The following is a 15,413-nucleotide window of genomic DNA, read 5'->3' on the forward strand; positions in this document are numbered from 1 at the left end:
TTGGACAGACTTTACAGGTGGCTAGAGGAGAGTGTAGCACCCGGAAGGAGTTCGAGCACAGTCATATGGACGATGGGGTGGTAATGACCAAATCTTTACTAAAGACTGCGCTAAGGTTGTGATATTCTGGAGGAACTGAAGAAATAAATCAGTTGGTCAGGGATCGGTTGGGGAACAGCGCCCTTCGCCGGTGGCAGAGCCGACTGCAGACAGACAGAATGACAGTGAATACTCCAGCCAATTATTCTGCCCGCAGACCAGTCTAGGTGGGGATTGTGTAGCTTAAGCCAGGTGTAACCTAGTACTAAGGGGGAATCTGGAGTGGAGATGATGTTAAGCCGAACTTGCTCATTGATATTGCCTGACAGGATTAAGTTGACCAGGACTGTATGATGAGTGACTCGAGCCAGCAGCCGACCGTCTAAGGCGTTAGCCGTAAGGGGGTTACTCAGAGGCTCTAAAGAAATGCCCACTCTTAAAGCGAATTCTCTGTCAAGGAAACAGTCGTCAGCCCCAGAATCTATTAGTAAGAGGAAAATTATGTTGTTGCTGGAATCTGCATACGAATGGGAGATGGGGAAATAACTGTGCTGTGATCCACCAATACCCCCACTCTTACTGGCGAGTCTGCTATTTTGGCCGAACAGGACAGAGGGCGATGCGGTGCCCAGGTCTGCCACAGTACAGGCACTCTCCAGCTCTCATCCAACGGTCGCGTTCAAAAGGAATCACTGCATGGGTCCGTCGACTGCAGCTCTGGGAGGTGATGGAGGCCTTAGCTCGGGAGACGTGGAAGCAGTGGGTCGGGGAAAAAAAGTTGGCTGGTGATCCAGCACATACGAAATGGAACTCAGAGCGGGGGTGTCAAGAGCAGATATGCTGTTGGTGCTGATGAAATATCAAATTCATTACACCAGAAGGACTGACTGGACAGGGCCTTGTGGACAGAGGTGTTATCGGCATCAGAGTCAGCTGGGTCCATGTTGCCCAGATCGTACTGTTATGTGTGTGTACAAGAGAGCTGGACCCAAAAGCACGACAGAGCTGGATAACAGTTCACTAGTCAAAAGGGGGTGAGGGAGCGATCCAGGTCCAGATAGGGAAAACCAAGCGAGGTGGTTGAGCTGAAGCTGTGAGGGTGAAGCAGGTGAGCAGGCAGGCGACTGGCAGGCAGGTTAGAGTGGTTCTGTGAGAGCGAGGGAGAACAAACAAAGCGGGACGGAAGACACGCAGACGATCTGGTGAATGCTGGTGTGCTGGACTTGGGGTTATACCCGGGTCACTCACACACCGTACCTGTGATTGAAGTGAAATATTTATTTACTAACTAAGGTGAAGACAAGTGAAAAGTAAATAACGATATATGTATACCGTAAAACTCTGAATAATAGCCTGGGCTTTTATTTGCTAAAATCACTGAATTGACCCTGCCTTTATTTGGGACAGGTGTCCATATGGGACAGGCCTTTAATTCTTTTTGCACAAAACTGAAACTACTGTCAAACAGTTTATTTATTTCAAACAGAATAATATCAAATACACATCATTTATTTGATCTAGCTCTGACAGACGGTTATGCGCTTTTATTTTGAAGGCAGCAAACTATCGAAAACAACAACACGGTGCAGGATGAGAGAAGTTAGCAGACAGAGAGTGATGGACTTCACATGACAGGATTCACAACTTGGATTAATTTTTATGAAAAGCTCTTTTGATTCTTTTGATTGGTGGACCCTTACAGATTAAAGGAATATAAATAATCAAGGAACGGGCACATTGTATTTAACGAGCGGATTTAACAAGCGCTTCAAAGTTAACGTGAGTCAGCACTATAATTATAATATATATATATACAGTATAATTTTCAAATCATAAGGGAACGAATGGATGCAGGTTGCATTACTGTACATTATTTTTTTCTATGGTAAAATGATGGTATGGAAAATTAAATTAAGTTAAAATGTTTCTCTCTCCTATAGTGCCTTTGTTGCCACTGGTCTCCTCAGTAGCACGTGGGGGTCTGCTGCTGCTCCTGCTGGTCTTGGTGGTTTGTTTGGTTGTCAGGAGAAGACGACGAGCCAAGCAGCCAGAAACCCTCGTCCAAACTCAATGTGTGTGCTCACCAGGAAAAATAGTACATGACATAAAAAAAGACTGGTTCTGTTTTGTTTTTCATTTCTCAGAATACACTTCCACCCAATGTTTGTGCTTGAATGCTTGTAAAGATTTGATTCTGACATTCATGAAACATTTTGTCCTGATGCTTGTGTTTCAGTGTCTGTCAGAGGCAGCAACCATTGTGAAGATGATGAGAAGGAGGAGGACTATGTGAATGTTGATTCAGTATGCACCAAGGGGAAACTCAAAGAGGAAGCAGGGAGAGGGGAAGAAGAGGAGAGTGATGAAGATCATGATTATGAGGATGCTGGCACCAATGCAAATTCTATAAAGGCCACAGTGATCTGTTTCAGTGTAAACGACAACAGAGAAGAAGAACAAGCAGAAGAAAAAGAAGAAGAAAGCAGTGATGATGAAGATCATAATTATGAGGAAGTTGGCCCCGATGCAAATTCTATAAAGGCCACAGTGGTCTGTTTCAGTGTAGGACAACAGAGAAGAACAAGCAAAAAAAGAAGGAAGCAGTGATGATGAACTATGTAAATGTAACCCAGCCATTTGTTGAAGAAAATGTGGACATTTATGGAGAAAATGAAGATTTAGATATATATTAACTACCATCCACTGCTGTAGATCAAATTTGTTTAAAATATTTTAATAAATCAGACGAGTCAAAAACAACTATACACTTGGTTTTTTATAAGCCAATCTGTAGCTTCCTATACCAAGTTATTGTAGGCGTGGCCTGTTAGACATAAACTCTGTGCAAAACATGTGCATATCATCTTTCTTTGTCGTCCAGGTGCTGAGACCAAAAACTGATTCTGTCCTCCGAGGGCTCGCAGCCCAGTTCTGGACTTGGATTTTGCCAGTTTCTACTACCTGAGAGTTTTGTTCATGCATGCTGTTTTGGATTAAAATCCCCTGAACTGTATGTCTGCTCTCCAGTGTCGTGCATTTGGGTTCTCTCCTGCTTTGCGTTCACCTCAAACCGTGACATAAATCCATGACATGAGTTGCTCTTCAGGATCCTACTCTGGAATTCATCCAGAGAATTTGAGCAGGAAGTCTGCATTTTGCATTAAATAATATAAATTTAATAGGGTTGTTTTGTTTCAAATCAATACGACAATGGAATTATAAAAAACATAATGATGTTTGAGGTGGTAATGCAACTTTGTGACCTTCAAATAGGCCTACATGTAATTAATTCGCATTTACATTATACTATATAAAAGTTTATATTCTCTTAAGCCTATATCATTTTATATAGGGATCAACTACCAAGCGAATGATCAAATGGAAGTTAATGCCTTTTACCTTAACATGCCTTGTTATTTTGCAGGCAATGCAAAGGCAGAGTACATTCATTTTCAAATTAGGGTCAAAGGTCATGTTTGAGATCAAGATTTTTATGTAGAAAAATCACTTTATATATTATAAAACAATGATATGCCGCATTTCCAATATTCTACCTACAATTCATTTGACTGTACAACAAAACAACGTTAAAGTTTTCTCAGTTCTACACTCATTCTACGTTCTATTTTGCCTTTGTAGGGCAGGACAAATAATCAATGTATGATGTAATATGACTAGCTGGTGAGCATAATGGTGCATTTAGCTAAAGAACCAGATGGATAAATGCTAATATTGCTCCATATGAGCTGGATATGTAAACAGGCTCTTCACTAACACATTTGCCATATCATCTTTATATCTCACACGTTGAAACAAAACATGTGAGATATAAAGTTGATATGGCATCAACTTGTTCTGCAGCCAACAAATCCATTAATAGAGTTTTAATCACATGAAGAGGTCCTAAACTGTGCACTGTTGTCCTGGAACCCTCCTGTCTAACACTTATGATGAAAAATCCATCCAACTCATGCTTTTCAACACACACCCCTCATGCATACACTGTGGGTGCATAATTAAATATTTAGATGCTAGGATCCACTTTTCTGACAAAAAAAAGCAACATACGACAAACTGTGTCCTTTTATTTCTCTCACTTTTGCTGTCTTGTTCTTAGTTCTTTTGGGCCAGAAATGAAAGGGCCAAACACATTTTCAAATGCATTAAATTGTTGAAAAGGGGCATTTTGAAGAAGTGATACTCCTCATGACCCAGTCTTTAAAGAGGGGAGGTTTGTGTTAATGAGTTCGTATTATTTGAACAGGAACCAGTCAATCATCTATTTTCCATTTACTGGTTGGGCTGTGAACTGCTAATCTTCTTTCTTGTATGTAGCAGAAAGAAGGTTAGCTCAAGGTTAGCACAATGTTCTCATTGTGGTATAGACAATGAGATGCGTCTCAATGTCTATACCACAATGAGAACATTGTGCTAACCTTGAGGCTGGATGCTTCTTGGTGTCTATTGCGTTAAACAGGGTGTGGAAATTCACACATAGATGTCTTTTGGTGAGTAAAACATGTGCTGGCTGACAAACTGCTGTTACTGCTGTGTGGGCTGTACTACCAACACCCCTCATTATGTTGATGTTGGTAATGTGTATTATTTATTCACTATGTAAAGTAAAATGTATCTTAGTCTTATTTGCAAGCTGTTTTCAGTTAAATAAAAAAACAAACCCAAAGTGTTTGATATCATTGGATGCAACATTTCACAGCATATCAGACTCAGAAACAGTTTTTTTGCCAAGTACTTTTTACACATACAGGAATTTGATTTGGTGACAAGGTGTTTCTTATAAATATTTGTACCACTAGCAAACAAAACAGATTTCAATTGAATCAGGAAAACAGTACTTTATATAATTAAAAAGACGGATAATTTCAGATTATGTATCATATTTGCTACATGAGTTTCTGAGACCCCTGCATCACCAACATGATCAGTACTTTCATGAAAACCTGTAGTATGTGTTACAAGGGCAATGTTGTCATTTCTGCTGCAGCTGAGTAAGTTCAACCTGACAGCAAGAATGATGGTGCAAAAACGCCGTCACTGAGTGTCGGGTCGGAAATAAGGACCGGCCGGGCCAGTAAAAGACCTGGTCCCTACCCTAACCAACGTAATAAACTCAATAAAATTACTCTATTAGATTTCTTCTTTAGTCAAAAGACGGCGTAGTCAAAAACTTCACTGGAGACGGTCAAGAGTCGGTGCAAAAGAGTTTATTCCAATAAAGGACAGATAAACCCGAGCAACATCCCTGCAGGTCTCAGGATGGAACCGAGTTGGTGGTCAGCGAACATCGCCTTATATTCACCTTAAGCTCCACCTTGTCCCTCCCTTCAGGTGGGCGTTACATCTTAACTCCTCCTTATCTCCTCCTTCTAGGTGGGCGTTACTCCTTAACTCCTCCTATGGTGTTCGCTGACCATTCCTCCCCTTTGGTGGATTTCTTATCCTCTACTGCCATCTAGTGGCCTTTTTCTTGTACTGTTTTACCAAATTAACCCTTTCATTAATGTTACAATTTCCACTTTTTAGCTGTTATTATATGTAATTATTGTTACCATTTATCTCTCTTTATATATTTTTTACATTACTGGATTAGAAATCCACCAATATGTTTCAACTTCAGCTCCACCGTATTTTTTTAAAAGTTATACAGGCATAGTTTGACACCATTAAAACTTAAACACTTACAATCGTATTTTTTAAAAGAATTAATAAGGAATAACATATTTCATACATGTATAACGTGATTCAATGAACAATTACATGATTTAGCAATGCCAACCATGAGGGTGCTTTGTCTCATACAAGTTAACTTTCAGCAGCGCAGAGCTTGGTTGCATGCAGTACCTAGCCGTACCAGGCGCCATAAATCACAACATGTCATGATCTCATTCTTGGCTTCAGTTCGCGATGATCTCAGCCCTGGCGTACGTGACTTACTGCATGTGCCTTGCTTCTAATGAGCGGGTTACGGTTGGCTAGGTTTTGCCTGCGCGGCCTGAGCAGCTCCTCTGCTCATTAAAAAAGCACACGTTCATGAATACACAGAGTATAGGAATAATGTATGATAAACACACAGAATATAAGAATAAAATATGAGTTTAAACTCACTCTTTTAACACTCAGTAGGTATACACTCAGTAGTAAGCACTCAGTAGTGAAACACTCAGTAGTCAGACTTCACACTTAAAAGAATACTCAGTAGTGAAACACTCAGTAGTTATAACATATTGCAAACCATTGATAATGTGTATAAATATAGAAAAAGAACCTAACAATCAATCTAGGATTTAGGCCTTATGCAATCAATCTAGGCTTTAGGCCTACATGATCTTTAGGCCTTATTCAACACTTCCCTCCTTTGCGGCTGTGAGGCCGCACATTCAATCACCTACACTGTAATGCACAGATAAATGGGACCTACTATCCCGTGATTACTGGTTCAACACGTAGATAGCACACTAATGAGCTGAATACGTGGATCCTCCAACTTGACTTGTGTTGTGCAGCATATTGGCAATATACTAAGTGAAGTAGTGCTTTTGAATCATGGGGTGTCACTGAAACTTAAGTTTCAAGGCCATGTTAAGTGTGAATTAGGTGACAATAAAAGTACCACCCATGATCTTTGGTTCAACACATATCTGCATCCGGATCCAAACAGCACTTGTATCTTAATACGAGAAATAAGGAAAATGTAAATCAAATATGTCCTTGTTCTGGTCAAGGGGAATCATTGACATTAGAGTGCCTACCGCCCGAGACTCAGCGGTTCAACATGTGTACAGGTGTGCACAAGGATCCAGGACCTTACATAAAAAATGTGTACTAGTTACTTTGGCGTGTGCTGTTTTTTGGCTATCATAAGGTTAAGCAAGCTCAAAACTTCTGTGCATGAAATGATTATGTGCGTGAGCTGTTTTTTTGCTATAATATGTTGTGCAAGCATAAATTTGACTGCATAGAACAAACAAATATATGTAAAAACTTCCAGTGATGAGACTAAAAATGTCCATCCCTAGAGGAACAGTTACTTCATTTGGACGATGTACATTGCTGTTTCCAGTTGCTCACAGCGTTTCTCCAGTTGCTCACAGCGTGTCTGCAGTTGTTCACAGCGGGTTTGTAGGGTGTTACAACATTCTCTCAAGAGTTGAAGGTCGTGTTGCTTGGCGGGTGCTCTGCGAAGTTGTCCCGTCTGCTGACGGAGTCTTGTTGCTATGCGGCCCAAAGCTCGGCGTCTGTCTTTCCTGCGGGCGGCGATTTGAGCAGGCTGCATCTCACTCAGGAGTTGGTTGAACTCCTGCAGAGGCATCTTACCCCAATAATCAGGATCCCCATCAGTGGTGGCTGGGGAAACGTTCCCTGGAGTGGAATCATCTGGTGCTTGTGGTGTTGGAGATGCAGAATCATTAGGTGTGTGTGGTGTTGTAGATGTAGAATCATCAGGTGCTTGTTGTGTTGTAGATGTGGAATCATCAGGTGTTTGTTGGGTTGTAGATGTGGCAAGGGAATAGGCCAGAATTCGTGCACTTCGTCTAAGGGGTCGTATCTCCTCCGGGAAGTTGTGTTGCTCATCGCGTGGTGCGTCGTCATCGCCTGGCTGTTGAGGAGAATGAACTGTGGGAGATTCCCATGGCAGTGGCATTGGAGCCTGTGGTCTTGGATCCGGCGTGGTTGGACTATATTGATGTATGGAGTCCGTAGAATATCCATCAGTGAGGCTCATATCTGAGGTGTGTGGGGAGGCTGAGCGTGGACGTGTGTCAGCAGAGGCGTGAGTCGTTGTTGCTCCGTGATCCCCATTGCAGCTTGTCCTGCTGCCAGGTCGGCTAGTGGTACCAATGGATTGTATGGATCCGCAACTTGACTTGGTGCATCTTCCCCCTCTCTGTCTCGGCATCTAAACTTCACGAAACGCTGTAGACTGGGTAGAGAACGTGGTATTGCATGCCAGTCAGGGGGTGGAGTTTCTTGTGCATCAAGGAGCTGAAGTGATCCCTCTGAGGTCATAAAGAGATTCTGATGAGCTTCCTGCTCTGCAAGCCATTCTCTGACATGACGACATGGTTGGGATGTCACGTCCCCTGGTTCATCAATGCGACGTGGAGGTGCAACTTGATTCCAGTTAACCGGTGGGTTTGGTGGTTGTGAGTGTGGTGGAACTGGCGCTGTCCACATCTGGTCTGAAGAGTGTGGCGTTGGTTGGGTGAGTAGTTGCCTTAGCATGGATCCTGGGGGTGGTTGCAGCCCAAACCCTCCTTGGGTCGGCATAACTGGCGGCCATGACCCTGACGTTGATGGCAGCGCACTGTGAGGTTCCATGGTAGACCATGAGTATGGAGGTGGCAGTGGACGCTCCTCATGCACCGACTGTGCAGTGAATCCTGTGCTGGCTTGAGTAATCTGATAATTGCTGAGCAATGGTGGCCTGGGTTGAGGTTGTGGCCCTAGTGTATAATTCTGGCTTCTCCAGTACTCCCAACTTTCCTGACTCTGCCCTAACTGAGGGGAATAATTCGGTTGGTTGCCTGCTCCGGCATTTCCTTGTCCTTCAGCCATGTTTGTATCTATTAAAAGAATAACAGACGGTTAGTCCTCTACTGGCACAACGTTATGTTTTGGGCAGGCTCGGTAATTAGTAGTGGGTTTCTTTCCTGTGTGTATGAGACGTAGACACAAGTGTCGTCTATGCATTGACTCACATTTTTCTGACAATTGCCTAAAATGATCACTGCCCTGTCTTGTCAATGCTGGGTAGGTTGTAAACAAAGTTGTGGTACCTGCCTGAATGCTAATTACTTCCTTCTCTGTTGTGGTAACTAGGGGCATGCAATAGGTCTTATTTACTAGCTCGTAGGTATATGACAGCTTTAGCTTGCTACATCTTACAACTAATCCTGTAGCTTCCTGATATACTCTTGTTGTCCATCTTTCACAACTAACAGCAGTTAAACAAAATCTGTAGGGTGGAGGCAACAAGGGGTAATCTTTAGACTGAACTGACGTGTAATAGTGTTGTAATTTTGTTTTGGAGTTTGCTAGTGTTACCGGTCCATATGGTAACATGTCTAAAAGGGGTTGTAGTTTTTTCATTATATTGTTGGGCTTTCCCTCTATTTCTCCTACCTGGTCTATTTCTACTTCGTTTTGGTTTTTGGTTGTCTGCCATTTTGATTCAATGTTATTCCTGAATTTGCCAAATGTCCTGATCCATGATGATGTACTCATTCTCACTCAAAGGTGGTTTAGGCGGCGCGGATGGAATTGCCGGGTTTTCGTATGCTGATGAAACTTCCCTCCCGACTTTTATGGGCCTCATCTCTATCCCTACATCCACATCATTGTAGATGTGGAGCGGATATTGTCCTACAACTAATGACATCATTCTGCCTATCATGATCCTGATCAACGGGAATACACAACACATGATCACCATAGCTATCAAAATTAATGAGCCAACTACCATTCCTATTGTTTGGAGAATTTTGATCCAGGACATGTTCTGAAACCACTCCCATATGGATGTCTGTTTCGTGTTCCAATTTGAGTGTTTAACCTGTTCATCCCTCATTTGTTTTAGTGATTCCAAAAGCTTAGTAAGATTCCCTTCTTGTCCTGTGTTCATGGATATTACTGTGCAGCACTCATCTCCAAAGTATTTACATACACCCTGTTCTTCTGCTAACATTGTATCTAGTACGAACCTGTTCTGTATCGCCATCAGTGATGTAGTATGTAGTTGCTCACGGACAGTTTCTATGGCTGAGATTGTCCAATTTACGTATCTTTGATGATTCCACCAAAGATAGGATATCCAACGACTGTTTCGCGCTATGTATTGTGCATTTATGGCTTGGCCAAGTAGGGGAACTGACCCTGCTATTTGTCCTGATACAATCCAATCTTCTCCTATCGCTCGATGGTCTGACGGCACACCACGTGGTTCCTGATTCCAAGCTATATACACCTTGTCTTCTTTTTCAAGCTTCAAGCTCCTAGCCATACGTTTTGATTCTGCTATGTTTTCTTGACTGAGCACTGTTATCTGTCCTGTTACCATGACTGGAGCACATATCCCAGTCCAATGTGGTGGCAGCTTTACTTTCAAGCGATCGCTGTCATCACATAACCAGAAAACGTCTGCCATAGCATACGTGCCTCCACCTAGGAACGGTATGGGGATGTCGGTATCACTCTGATTTCGTCGAACTCTAAATGGAGCGTAATCTGTCACCACCTGTTGGCATTGAAACTTAGCTTTAGCAGTTGTATCGCATTTATCGTGTGCAAGTACTGATCTGCCATTCTCTACTTTTCGCTTGCGGTGACATTGTACTTTAGCGTCTGGTCCATTAACCATCATAGTCTTAGTGTCTACTATGCAAAATGGGAATACTGTGCTTTCATTTCTGACGGCCGTCTGTGGTACCCAATGTTCCAATAAAGGGTCCATGTAGGATGGACAATTAGTTCTATTCTGTGACCATCCATCAAGTTTCTTTGCCATCATTCTTAGCATGCAATAAGCAAAACAATCATTACGGTGTTGGCACGCATCAAAACTTATGGGCAATATTTGAGGGACTCTCCTGCCATTGTAACAGGCTATGCAGGACTGAGAGCTAACCTGCTGAGCAGAATATTGTAGCCATTGACGAAACATATTTTCTCCCTGTATCATGGGTTTTACTCTCGGTGTGGTTCTAGTCTGTTGTATACTGGACTTGGTTTTCTGTAATACCCTGGGTTGTCGTCTGTTAGGCCTCAACGTTGCTTTTGGCTGATCATCTGTCAGTCCCCTTCGTTGCTGGCGTGGCTGGGACTTAATCAGCTTTCGGGCTAGTTGCCTATCTACAGTTGTTCCTGTTACTTCATCTGTACACCTGTTGGAACTACAGCTTGCCGTTATTGCCACCACTCCTTCAGCTTCGCATTGTTTGTCAGCTGGCTGGTTTTCTAATATGTGACCTCCTGGTCCTTGAGTCAGAATCTTTTTTAGCGTGGTTGTTCTTACATAAGTCAAATTTAGTTTGTCACTTTTTGGCCATTTACCTTCCTGCACCGCTACTGTTGCTACTGCTAGTGCACATTCAATCATCTGTCCCTGTCTCGGGGGACCGTTCTCTTTCTGAGGAATCATATCTGGAATCTGACATGCTAGTAGTACTAGGACTGCTGTCACTGCTATCCACATCACCAGCTGTCTGTCCTGGAGTTTCTGTCTGTCCCTCTTCTGGGTCTGTTTCTTCGGGTTCTGTTTCTGATCTCGCATAGGGACTGTCTCGCTCTGAACCTGATTCTCCTTCTGCTCCTGTTTCATGTCCTGCTTCTGGGCCGCTTTCTGTCGGACTTGCGTATGTACCCGAACCTGTACATGACCTTGGGGTTGCTCTTGTACTGGAACCTGAATCTGACCCTGGTCCTGACTCTGTGATTGGGCTTGGTGTTGGTCTTGGGATTGTGTCTGCGTAGGGACTTGGTAGTAAGCTTGGCGGGTTTCTGCAGTTCCTGTTCTGCTCTATCTCCTTCTGAACCTGAGTCACCTGATTCTTCTGATTCATGGATATCTCTATCTGATCCTGACTGTCCTGCTGAATCAAGGGGTGTACTATCTGCATCTGTGACATCTTCTCTTGGAGGTAAGGATCCACTACTGGTTGCGCTGTCACTGGTTCGTCTAATGCTGGTCCGTCTGGCGGCCAGTCTGTCGGATCGTCTCTCCCCCTGCAGGGCGGGCTCACCGCTCCTTTGTCTGTCTCCCTCTGGGCTCTGGGATCGTCTAGCTCCCTGCGGGGCGGTGTCACCGTCCCCATCGGATCCCGTGTGCCTTCCTCCTCTGACTGCCTCAGTTGCTCCTTCTGGCTCATTTGCTCTGCAGCAGTGGTTTAGATGGAACCAAACGTTCTTACCTTCTACTTTTAAGGCTGATGGTGTGGCAAGGACAACTTTAAATGGGCCTTCTCGTCTGGGTTGGTTCCACTTTCTTTTGAACACCTTGACGTACACCCACTCACCAGGGCGTATTGTTTGTTGGCGCTCTGGTATGGCAGCGTCTCTTTCCTCAGTGGCTCCTTTGACCTGTTGGAAGATAGTTCTGTGGATTCTAGTTAAATGCTGGACATAACTTGAAAACTCATTTTCTAACTGTTCAAGAGATGGCCCTTCATATGGACCTCTCAAGTATGGGACAGGCATTGGCCTCCCAGTGCACATTTCATGCGGTGTTAGATGCGTTATTCTGTTAGTTTGCGATCTCATTGCCATTAGTGCTAGCGGAAGAGCATCTACCATTTTAACTTACCTCTGCTGTCCTCTATTATTTAGCTAGTTTTGCTTTCAAAGTTCCGTTAGCTCGTTCCACTGTCCCTTGTGATTGTGGATGATATACACACCCAAATCTTTGTTTAATGCCCAACATTTGGAGCATTGTCTTTATGACCTGTGCTACAAAGTGTGGTCCGTTGTCTGAACTGATCTTGTCTGGTAAGCCGAATCGTGGAAAAACTTCCCTGCATAAGAACTTTGCCACTGACTTATAGTCCGGGCTGGCGTTGGTGTTGCTTCAATCCATCTACTGAATCTGTCAACTACTACTAGGATATACCTCATTCTGTTCACCCTCTCTGTCATGTCTACATAGTCTATTATAAGATGTCTAAACGGACCATCTGGCGCTGGTATGTGAGCCAGAGGGGCTGAGAATGACTTTCTTGTGTTGAAAAGAGCGCAACCCTGACATTCGTTCAATGTCCTATCTACGGTGGCTGCCAGATATGGTGACCACCATACTGCCTGTATGCGCCTAAGTACCTGTCCCCTGGAACAATGATCTGGTCCGTGAGCGTTCCTTATAGCAAAGCGTGTTAAACAAATAGGCAGCACAAAATGGCCATGTGGACCCCTCCATAATCCTTTCTGGGGACCATCCTCAGTTACTTGTCTGGCCCCTTTCTTTAGCCACATGGACTTCTCATACACGTCAGCTGCTTCTTGTGCTGCAATGAGAGATGACAAATTTGTAAGTGGTTCACAATCCTCAACTGCTACCATTGGACCCATAACTTCTCCTACTGCGGCTCGTTTAGCAGCTTCATCTGCTGGTTGTTACCTCGAGCTATCAGAGTGTCTGTTTTTTGATGTGCTGGACACTTTATAATTGCTACTGCGGTTGGTTCATGGATTGCTTCTAATAATGCAGAGACGGCTTCTCCATGTATTACCGGAGTTCCATCTGCTCTGCAGAACCCTCTCTGTTTCCAAGTGTTGCCATGTACATGACACACTCCATATGCATAAGCTGAGTCTGTGTATACATTCAAACGCTTTCCCTTTGCCAGCTTACAGGCTGCTGTCAGAGCCTTGATTTCTGCTAACTGTGCTGAACATGGTTGAGGCACACTGGTGGTTTGAACGTCTGTGAAGGTATTGTCTTTGTTTAGCTGTACCACTGCATATCCTGCATGATTACCTGTGGCGTCTCTGAAACAAGAGCCATCAACAAAGAATGTCAAATCAGCTGGGATTGGTTGATTATGCAAATCCTCGCGTATTCTCATGAACGTGTCTGTTACCTGTATGCAGTCATGTGGTGTTCCATCTACTGGCAGCACCATACGTGTTGCTGGATTCACTATGTTGCACCGTTGGATAGTGAGTTCTGGTGCAGACAGGATGACTTCGTATCCTGTTTTCCTAGCTTGGGTTAGAACAAATCGAGGACTGGTGAGCAGAGCATGCAATTGATGAGACGTATACAAAATCACTGGATGTCCCATTGTCAAGGAAGAAGCTTTTTGGAATGCAAAAACTGCTGCTGCCAATCCCTGATAACACGGTGGCAGTCCCATCTCAATGTTATCCAGTTTTGTACTGTAATATGCCAGTGGTTGTTTACCTGTTGGTGTGTCTTGCATTAGCACGGCACTCGCAAACCCTGATCTCTCAGCTACATACAGGTGGAATGGTTTAGAATAGTCTGGATTGCCCAGTGCTGGAGCAGAACGCAAATCCTGTTTTAGTGCTTGGAAGGCTCCTTCGGCTTCCTCAGTCCAGTATAACTGGGCTGATTTGACTGCCTGACCTGCTGCTCTTATCATAGCTCGTAATGGAGCTGTTTTTATTGCGTAATCGCAAATCCACGAGCGACTATACCCTGCCATGCCTAGAAATGAGAGCATTTGTCCTACTGTTTGTGGTTTTGGTATCTTAGCTATAGCCTCTATTGTGAGTTGGCTATCAGTCTCTTGTCTCCACTCAGTTTTCTACCTAAATACTCTACTTCCGTCTGACAGAATTGAAGTTTGTCCTTGCTAACTTTGTGCCCTCCTTTGGCCAATGCTGACAATATCGTCATGGTATCCTCCTCACATTGTTGTTCTGATGAACTACATATGAGAATGTCGTCCACGTATTGAATCACAGTGCTTTCTACCTCTAGATGTTGTAAATCTTGTGCCAGTACTCTGTTGAAGATTGACGGACTCGAAACAAAACCCTGTGGTAGGCGGCTATAAGTTATCTGGTGACCGTCAAATGTGAAAGCAAACAAGTACTGTGACTCTGGGTGTAGTGGCACACTGAAAATGCTGAGCACAAATCTATCACTGAGTACCATTGTGTGTTTGGTGGGATGTTAGAGAGCAAGGTATGTGGGTCCGGAACGACAGGTACTTCTGCATCTACAATGGCATTTATTTGTCTTAGGTCATGAACCAATCGGTAATCATTTGAATGTGGCTTTTTAATTGGGAAGATCGGCGTGTTACAGGGACTCTGTGTTTTGACCAGGACCCCTGCCTTCATCAGACCCTCAATTGTAGGTCTGATTCCTTCCAAAGCATGCTGTTTCAGTGGATATTGTCTTTGGTATGGCAATGTGATGTCTTTTCTAAGTTTTATTTTTACTGGCTGTGCTGACTTGACTAGTCCTACATCTGTTTTGTGTTTTGACCACAGTTCCTGAGGTACTTGATCCAATAATGCTCTGTGCCTGTCTGTTACCATCATTAATAGAGGCAGTTTCTTATCCTGTGGTCCCCTATCAACTATCACTTTTTCTGCTATTCCCTCATCGACTGCTGTCAGTGTTATTCTCATGCATTGTCTATCTGAGGAAATGTGTAGTTTGCATCATGTGTTTGTGTCCAGTTTGGTATCTGTAATGCTCCCTTAACCATAGGTCCTAAATCATGGGACTCATAACCTTCTGACACAAGCAAGGTCACATGTGGGACAGAGCCCGAAACCGCGAACCAATCTTGCAGTTCTGGTGGGAGGATACAGCTGCCGCTGCTCCTTGAGGTCCTATGTACACATTCTGGACTGTCAGATAGTGCAGAGTCTTGTTGATCACTTCA

At 43.6% G+C, this 15,413-nt stretch overlaps 1 long non-coding RNA gene and 1 pseudogene across 1 annotated transcript; one reads left to right on the top strand and one right to left on the bottom strand.

The window, feature by feature from the left end:
• Window positions 1-2,000: 2,000 nt before the first annotated feature.
• On the top strand, window positions 2,001-3,052 carry LOC119917085. Its single transcript, XR_005447217.1, has 2 exons — window positions 2,001-2,111; window positions 2,276-3,052. It is a non-coding gene; the product is annotated as an uncharacterized LOC119917085 (long non-coding RNA).
• Window positions 3,053-11,373: 8,321 nt separating this feature from the next.
• On the bottom strand, window positions 11,374-14,266 carry LOC119917037 (annotated as a pseudogene).
• Window positions 14,267-15,413: the final 1,147 nt, after the last annotated feature.

The sequence above is a fragment of the Micropterus salmoides genome, unplaced genomic scaffold (assembly GCF_014851395.1).
Source record: "Micropterus salmoides isolate LMB-PRFRI ecotype aquatic unplaced genomic scaffold, ASM1485139v1 Ms_hic_scaffold_10, whole genome shotgun sequence".
NCBI classification, from domain to species: domain Eukaryota; kingdom Metazoa; phylum Chordata; class Actinopteri; order Centrarchiformes; family Centrarchidae; genus Micropterus; species Micropterus salmoides.